Raw genomic sequence first — 9,906 nt, forward strand, 5'->3', positions numbered from 1 at the left:
CCCCAAAACTCTCTCCTCCATAAAAGCAACGAGCATACTGGCAAAATTGTCAGAGTCAACTTTTTCAGAAGGCTTGAAGTCATCAGGGAGCATTTTTTTGTTTTCAAGAAAAAATGGTTGAATCTTGGTAAGAACAATGAGTCTCATGACATTCCAATTGCCATTTCTCTCCCCAGTTTCTGGCTGTAGGGTAGCCACAAAAACCAACGGCCCACAATAATGGTTAAAACCAGTAGTCTGGCAGCCACTGGAGGTAGCAGAAAAGGGCTCGTGTTCCTTCCAAGCACAATAGAACGAAAAAGCTGGAGGAAAAAGGGGAGGTGTGAAATGTCTACATGGGGCTTAAAACTGCTCTGACATATTCCTGGGAATCTAGAAGGCCACACAGATGCACAGGACCGTGCACAAGCCCAGAGCTCTGCACACACTCAGGAAAGCCCTGAGAGAGCACCAAGTTCTCACCTCTGGCTCGCCCCACGCAAGCGGAAGTGAAGCTAAAACAGAGCAGAGCACCTGGCCCTTTTGCAAAGACTTGAAGATTTAATGGTTCTAGGCCATCTAAGGAAGTCTCTGTTCAATTATTAGCGCACCGTTCTAGCAGAAATGTCAGTGGCCACACACGAAAGAGAATACAGACTTTACAGAATTTGTTCAGAAAAGTCACCAAACAAATGAATAGCAACACCAACAAGCAGCAACAACAACAAACTTTGAGAAGTGAGGAGAATCTGCTTTCCAGAGCTGCTATGTTAAATTATTTTAAATGTCCAGTTTTCAATAGCAAAAATATATGTGATATAAAAGGAACAAAGTATGGCTTATTCGCAGGGGGAAAAAGTGGTTGGTAGAAACTGTCTGATATGGTTTGGCTGTGTCCCCACCCAAATCTCACCTTGAATTGTAATCACCCCCACCCATCAAAGGTGGGGCCAGGTGGAGATAATTGAATCATGGGGATGGTTTCCCCCATACTGTTCTTGTGGTACTGAATAAGTCTCATGACAACTGATAGTTTTATAAATGGCAGTTCCCCTGCACAAGCTCTCTTGCCTGCCATCAAGTAATGTATGCCTTTCTCCTCCTTTGCCTTCTGCCTTGATTGTGAGGCCTCCCCAGCCAAGCGGAACTGAGTCCATTAAACCTCTTTTTTCTTTATAAATTACCTGGTCTTCAGTATGTCTTTATTAGCAGAGTGAGAACTGACTAATACACCGTCCCTGATGAAGCCCAGATATTAGATGGATTTATTAGACAAAAGCCTTAAATCACCTACTGAAATCCTGTTCAGATGAATAAAAAATCACAGTGGTGGAACTCAGAAGTCTGGAATCACGGTGTCATCAGAAATGTGCACCCTCCTAAGGCTTGAGAGGAGGATCCTCCCTTGCCCCTTCCACGCACTGGTGACTCCAGGCTTTCCTTGGCTTGGAGCCACATGACTTCAATCTCTGCCTCCATCTTCACATGTCCTTGTGTGTCTGAGTCTCAAATCTCCCTCTACCTTTCTCTTAGAAGGACAGCTCTCATTGGACTTAGTGAATTATCATGAATTACCTTGGTAGTCCCAATATAATCTCAAGGATTCTTATAAGAGGGAAACAGGAGAGTTTGAGCCAGAGGCGGTGTGATGACAGAAGCAAAGGACACTTGGGTAGAAGGAGATGTGAAGATACCATGCAGCTGACTTTGAAGATGGAGGAAGGGGCCCATAGGGCAAAGAATGCAGGCAGCCTCTAGACGCTGCAAAAGGGCAGGAAACAAATCCTCCATGTCTAGAGACTATTCTACCTCCTTTCTGGCCCCATCTCTTTTTTGCCAATCTCCAGCATCCCCTGTTTCCAATAGTGGTATCATTTGCAGTGGCCAAATTCTAGTGATTCTTCCTTACACATCTAACTCACATTTCTCCTTTCCCTTTCCTTTGCAATGTTCTTATTTAAGTCTTCCTGGAGTCTCTCCCCTTCCAAATTATCCTCCACATGGAATTCCTTTTCTAAATAATATTGCTCCACTGTCCAAAACCTCCAAAGACCTACTTATTGAATAAAAGTAACATCAACCTCCCTAAACCCAGTGTTAAAACGTCCTCCTCAGTCTGGCTATTCTACAATAGCTGCATATCCCTTGAATCGCCCTCAGAAGGCTGGTTGTCAAGGTACCCATGTGAGGTCAAGTGTAAGGTAATGGGAGTGGCATGCTCTGTGGGAACTGGAGCACACAGGCTCCACCCCTAAGACCATTTTTTAAACACTATATTTTACCCTTTTTATCATGGTAAAAGCCACAAATTTGTTCAACATTTTATTTTAAAATAATTTCAGACTCATACAAATGTCTTACAAGGTAAATCTTGTACTTTTCACTCAGATTCCCCAAATGTTAACAGACTTAAGAAATAAACCACCCTTGCTTTGTCATTCTCTCCCTTTCTCTCTTTCAGTGTTTGGACATCATGCTTCTTGTATTATGGTTTTAGAGAAGAGCATGCTCCAACTTGCCCCTTCCTGCTACCTGTTATTGTAGCCAGGCACTGAGTCAATCGCAAAATATTTGATGTACTTCCTTCAAAGTGTCTCGAGTTCATCATTTACTGTCTACTGCCCTCATCGGAGCCCTCATCTTAGCACTCTTCATGTGGGTTTTAACCTGTTTGTTTGCAGGTCTACTTCCCTCCGCTGGCTATGATTCATTTTTGCAGAGGTATGCACCTGATCCAAATCAAGCCCATCGGTGCCCCAACCCAGAGTTTTTAGCATTGGAACCAAAGAAGAGTCTAGCTTCTTTTTGAGGGAGAAAGACATTGATACCAAATGCAGGAGCAGCTGGTGGCTTGTCCCCTGCCAAGTGGAGGAAGCCAGTGTGGGAGAAGAGGCTGTGGACACAGGAAGGTGGGCAGTTACTAGAAGTTGGAGGGAGTTTAGGACAGATAGTCCCATGCATGTTTACTATAGCAAAAGTTAGAAATAATTTCACTGGGAGGCTGAGGTGGGAGGATCATTTTTGCCTGTGAAGTGGAGGTTGCAGTGGGCTGAGATTGTGCCACTGCACTCCAGCCTGGGCGACAGAGCAAGAAAGAAATAATTTCATGAAGAAGAATAAGAATGAAAAGCACCATGACATAGGCAAAATGGAGCAAGTGCACCTTTTAGGCACAAGTATGTTAGGAAGATGAACTCTAGCAATCTATTCAGAGTTGTATGGAAGAAAGGCCTGGTGACAGGAGCTCACCAACTAAGAGGCTGTTATTGCAGCCAGGCAGTGAGTCAATCTGCAAAATATCTGATGTACTTCCTTCAAAGTGTCTCGAGTTCATCATTTACTATCTACTGCCCTCATCGGAGCCCTCATCTTAGCACTCTGGCACTCTTCATGTGAGTTTTAACCCGTTTGTTTGCAGGTCTGCTTCCCTCTGCTGGATGATAACCTTCACAGGGACCATTCATCTTTGTATGTGGTGAGGCACACAGTAAAGGCAAATACAGTGTAGTGTTAATGCATGTGTTTCAGAGTCAATCAGAGTTTTAAACTCCATCTGTATCCAGTTTTTAATAACTACAAGATCTTAGCCAAGAAGTTTTGAGCCATAATCTCTTTATCTTAGCCTTAACCTTTCATCAGGCTGCTGGGAAGTGTAAATTAGATTATACAATCAAAGCATACATGCCTGGAACATATTAAAATTCAATAACTACAATGTCTTGGTATCACAGCTAGTTCAGTGTCTGGCACATGGTGGATAGTCAACAAGTGGTAATTATTATGATTATATTTATTAGTGATAATTTTTTTTTTTTTTTTGAGACAGAGTCTCGCTCTGTCACCCGGGCTGGAGTGCAGTGGCCGGATCTCATCTCACTGCAAGCTCCACCTGCTGGGTTTACGCCATTCTCCTGCCTCAGCCTCCTGAGTAGCTGGGACTACAGGCGCCCGCCACCTCACCCGGCTAGTTTTTTGTATTTTTTAGTAGAGACGGGGGTTTCACCGTGTTAGCCAGGATGGTCTCGATCTCTTGACCTCGTGATCCACCCGTCTCGGCCTCCCAAAGTGCTGGGATTACAGGCTTGAGCCACCGCACCCGGCCATTAATAATAATTTTAAAAATTTGAATGATACCACTAATGAAAATAACGGAGCTGGGGATGGAAGTCTGCGCCATGCAGGTAAACGTGGTCTTGGCATAACACTAAGTAAAAGCAGCTGAATCTTTGGGCCACATATAACATAGTTAACAATGTTCAGCAAAGTTATTCTAAGCCCTTCAGTAGCAATTTCAGTAGTGTTTAAGTGGCTGCTTGCATCGGGTAATCATTGAGAAATCCCTTCCAAACACCGCTAATCCCATCAGCAGTGAGTTTTCTCAAGACATTACTCATCCAGCAAGGTATGAGTAGGTGAATCAAAGTAGAAAATCAATGAAATTCAGAGAGAGGAAAAATAGATACATTAAAAACATAGAGAGAATCAATTTTGTTGTCCTTCCTTATCTCCACCTTCAAAACCATATTTCGGGAGAATCAGGACTTAGTAGTGAGGAGCCAGTGGTTGGGAATGCAGACAAGCAAACCATCAGGCCTGACAACTGTCACATTCCGTGCGGTGGCCACCTCGTCATCTCCACCTGGTCACTCACGCTCACTTACTCATGCCTCTAGTCCTGGCTTGCAGCTCTCCTTTCTGCCTCTACTTCTCTCACCATTCTTGGTGATTTCGAACGTATGCAGTCACCTAGCCGAAGCCTTGGACTGTCAGGTCTCTGATTCACCCCACCTCAGCCATCACTCACAGGATCGTTTCTTAATCCTGATCATCTGAAGAACTGAACCAAATCTGAAATCTTAATGTTAAGCACCACACTCCTGGACTACCCTCTCTTAGCCTTCCAACTGGTTTACTGCCATCCCATCCATCTGCAGACCCTGGCAGAGCCTCTAATCTGTTAACCTCATCACTTTTCCTCTATCCATGACACCCCCTTGTCCTCACTTCCCTCATTACCTAACTTAGGTTCTATATTAGGCACCGATGTTAGCCTATGTGCCTTATATTGAATCTTGATATGTTCTAGGCACTTAGGCTAACATAGGTCCCTTATATAGGCTAACATAGGCACTTAGGTCTCATATATTCTCACTCCCTTGCAACCATGCTAAAATCTTTTGTCCAGCTCTTCCTGCAAAGGCACCTGGAAAGTGCCAGCCTTAGTTAAATGCAAAGTTCTGTGTATTTAAATTCTGTGTCTGCAGCTCAGAAGCTGAACATTGTTAGAGAAAACCACACACCCCTGCTTATTGGTTTCTTTTCACGTGAATGACAGAAGAACTCAAATGGGCAGTCATCTCAACCAGACAATCCTAACACATTTTCTAGGGAATTTCCCCTCCCTCTCCCCAGAGCAGCTGTTTCCCAACTCAATCTCTTGCTTTAAGCCTGTAACACATTTTACCCCATACATTGTTAAATTACTGACAAAAAAAGCAGCAATCAGATGAGCCATGCTTCATTCTCCCTCCACAAAATCTACCAACCTCTGTATGTGTCTGTACCCATCTTTCCTGCCTTCTGTCCTGCTCAGGTGGACAATGCATTCCAGCACCTATCAGAGGTAAACACCTCCTCTTGTGCTTTGTATCACCTACCCTCTTGCCGTCTCTACAGTTTTCTCTTGCAATACCTTCTTTTCCTCCTTGCATCATCCATCTCACTCTCTTTACTGGATCATTTCCCTTAGCATACAAATGTGTCTTTTCAATACCAATCTTCAAAAAAAGTCCCTTGGCTGCCACATGCCCCTCAAGTACCACCCCATTTCTCTGCCTCAGTTCAGATCAAAAGTCCTTAAAAGAACTGTGTATTTCCCAGCCTGGGCAACATGGTGAAACTCCATCTCCACAAAAAAATACAAAAATTAGCTGGGTGTGGTGACACTCACCTGTTGTCCCAGCTCCTTGGGAGGCTGAAGCAGGAGGATCACTTGAGCCTGGAAGGTTGAGGCTGCAGTGAGCTGTGATTGTGCCACTGCACTGCAGGCTGGGTGACAGAGTGAGTTCCTGCATCAAAAACAAGCAAACAAAAAACAGAACTGTGTATTTCCACTTCATCAATTCCTTCTTTTTTAACCCACTTTGGTTAGGTTTTGGTCTTTATCCCTCCATTGAAAACACTCCTAACAAAGCCATTATGACTTCTAATATTGCCATTCCCAATAGTCCCTTCTCTGTCCTTGATTCAGGAGTAGGAGGAGAAGTGGGGACACAGAAGGGATGGAGAGGGAAAAGATGCAAAGTGCCTTAGCAAGGCCAGCAAGTGCAGGATTGGTGGGTGAGGCAGAACATGATACATGGAAATTGATGGAGTATAGCTGGAGTCTGGACTGTGAAGGCAAGATGTGAGGTAAGGCAAAGTATATGGTTTCATGTAATATATAAATATGCAGTCATTAAAATGAATTTTATGAAGAATAGTCATTGCAGAAAATTCAAATTATGTAGCATTTGAAAAACAAGATCTGTATGAATTACATAAAGTTTTATATTAAGGAGCATTTTAAAAATGCTGAAAATTGTACCAAAGTATTAACAGTAGCTATTCTTGAGTATTAAGATTGCAGATAACTTCATTTTTCTTGTTTTACTTTTCTACATTTTCAATCTTTTTACAATTAGCCTTATTAAATCTGTAATGACATTTTTAAAAGCATGAAAAAATGTCTTATTTTTAGAAGCAGTGCGAAGTTACTGTGAAGAATAACTAAGCTCTATGTTCCTTGTGTTATAAAGTTTGTAGCTTATGATTTTGTTTATTTCTAGTTTCAGGTTCATTGGTTGGCAGCTCTTAGACATAGCAGATGAAGAAATAAAAATTGACATGATCTGAAATAATCAGTTGGTTAAAAAAAAAACAAGTTTCTGAGTAGAAAGAACATTTCCCCGGGAACATACAAATCACAGCACCCATATGTGATTCACACTAATATAGACTGCTGGAAATACTTCTTTCAAAATCATGCTTTTAAAATATTTGTTTATACTTCCCGGGCTTTTGATATTATGGTGGAAATGAATGAGAGAATATTTTGAAATTATCTGATCATTTAGGACTAGTATTCTACTTACATAAATACAAATTACTATTATTAATATTTTTTCCTCACTCGAGAGTCCCAGGCCAGCTTTTGCAATTTTATATATAAATTTGTTCACAAATTTGTTCAAAAAAAAAACAAAAAACTGGTGAACCAAATGGATAAAGCAAAGGCAGTCAGCCAGGCAAATTTGTTTCTGGATTCTCTGAAGGACTCAGGGAGCATGTTGCCTTTGCAGTTTCAGGGGCAAATTTATTTGTGTAGTACAGATGGTTGCCTCAAGAACCATTTATAACACAAATTGCTATTACGGCGTGCCATTCGCATTAACTTAGAACTGGATTAGTTTTGCCTGAGTTACAAATGGATAAAAAGTCTATTTATTTCACACTTTTAATAATATATCTGCACATATCTTAAGCTATATTTTAAAATATATCTACTTAAACTCAGGAAGTAAATAGGGATTTGTGAATGATGGTAACCTAAGCATCTATCTTCCTCTCTTGAGGGAACACTTTCCTCTGGCATATTGAGGGGTTGGTGCTGTGTGGGCTCCTGAGTCAGTTCTTGCTACAGTTGCCATTTGAACCTCTCTTCGGGTTTCTGCTTAATTCATATCCGCTCATTACTTAGAACTCTCAGACTAAACTCCCTTGATATGAAGCTATAATAGTCAAGGGAGTCTCAATGGAATTGTGCTCAGGTGGATTCAGTCTGGTGGAGACCATGGGAAGCTTCTTAGAGAAAGCTTCTCTTGCGCCAAGTCTTGGAGGGCACAAGAGAATTGACTAGGTAAATGAAAATGCCCTCTAGGGAGGGAGAGCATGGTGTACTCACTAGTTCAGGCAAAAGAGTGAATCTGGAGCTGAGAGACAATACATGGATACCTGGCGTAGTGCACTTGTACTTTCCACGCAAGTTGTTTGGGTAGTTGGACTTAGAGATGAGTCTCTAGAAGTAACTTAACTAGATTACCATGTTATGTTGTTTTTGCATCACTAGAAATAAATACCTGAGGCTGGGTAATTTATAAAGAAAGGGGTTTAATTGGCTTATGGTTCTGCCAGCTGTACAAGAAGCAAGGTACCAGCGTCTGCTCCTGGTGAGGGCATCAGAAAGCTTCCAGTCATGATGAAAGGTGAAGCAGGAGCAGCTGGATCACATGGCAAGAGCTGAGAGTGAGAGAGCACAGAGAGGTGCCACACATTTTCAAACAACCAGATCGCATGTGTGGGAACTCAGAGCAAGCACTCACTCATTACAAGGGGATGACGCTAAGCCATTCACGAAGGATCTGCCCCCATGATCCAATACCTCCCCTTAAACCCTAACTCCAACATCGGAGGTCATATTTCAACATGCGATTTGGAGGGAACGAACGTCCAAACCATATCAATCATGAAGGATATTCATATTATAGGATAGGCAATGTTTGCAGAATTGAGTATGGTCTACAATTACTTTCCTTTACTTCATATTTTTACTGTTCTTTGCTTCCTGATTTGAACCTGTTTTCATTCTCCCACCCATCCCTTCTCTTGCCTGGTTTTTCTGCCACTGGTGATCTAGCAGTTTAGTTCTTTTTTTTTTTTTTTTTTTTTCCCAGCAAAAGAGCGTTGATTTCTCAATAGCAGTTTAGTTCTGTCTCACCTAGCTAACATATGCATTCTTAAATGCTTTCTATACTTGTCTCACATTCTCCTACGTTCAGCTCCTGACAACTGCCTGATTTGCTATGTATTTCCAAAACTAGATTAGTAAGAGAGGGAATTAGATAGTTTAGATAACTCCTTTCTTCTCTATCTAGCAGAACTTTTCACAACAGCGCTATCATGAGCTACTAGCTTGACCTTGGATTGGCTGCCCTTGGGTCAGACTGCAGGCCTGGTGGTATCTGGCAGGAAGGGCAATTTCGATAAGGTCACAGAAATCACATGGACAGAATGTGCCTGCCAGAGGCTGTTCCTTCAATAGGAACTGTAAGCAGGGCTTTTGCCCTTTGACCAGGCCAAGGGAAGCAGGCCTTGTTATGTAGGGGTTCAAGGTCCAGCTCCACCACTTATAGCCTTGAGTAAGCTATTTAGTCTTGTTAGAGCATGAGATCTCAAAACTTTATATTGAGAATGAAAACTACGTACCTTGCAGAATGAGTGTGAGAATTAGAATTCATATATAAAATACCTGCTTCACAGCAATTACATAATAAATAGTAACAAACAAGGTGGGAGGGTCATCTGAGCCCAGGCATTTGAGATCAACCTGGGCAACATAGTGAGACCCCGTTTCTAACAAAATGTTTAAAAAATTAGCCTGGCGTGGTGGGAAGTAGTCCCAGCTACTTGGGAAGTTGAGGAGTTTGATGCTGCAGTAAGCCATGATTATGACTCTGCACTCCAAAAAACAAAAGAAAGAAGCACAGGATGTTTAACCCAGTCTTAAGATGAGACTTTCCCTACCCATTGCCTCTATTGTTGAACATTTTAAGTTTATTCCAACTTTCCATTTTTATAATTAATGCTGCAGTAAACATTATCATGAATATAGTTCTCTCTTTTGAATTATTTTAAGACAAATCCTTAAGATATGCTTTACTAGAACAAAGGATATAAATATCTCTATGGATTTTAATACATATTGTCAAAGAGTGATCCAAAATAAATTAATGAGTAATGCCAAAAAATGTTAAGAACTTGCCAGTTACCTTGAAGACATACCTGAATTAAATATTACACTTGTTTTTTTTCTTTTGTGTTTAGTAGATATAAATGAGATCTTGCTAATGTTTGGATTTGTTATTATGACTAACAGTATTAGACTTTAAA

This window comes from Macaca nemestrina, chromosome 12 (assembly GCF_043159975.1).
Source record: "Macaca nemestrina isolate mMacNem1 chromosome 12, mMacNem.hap1, whole genome shotgun sequence".
NCBI lineage: Eukaryota > Metazoa > Chordata > Mammalia > Primates > Cercopithecidae > Macaca > Macaca nemestrina.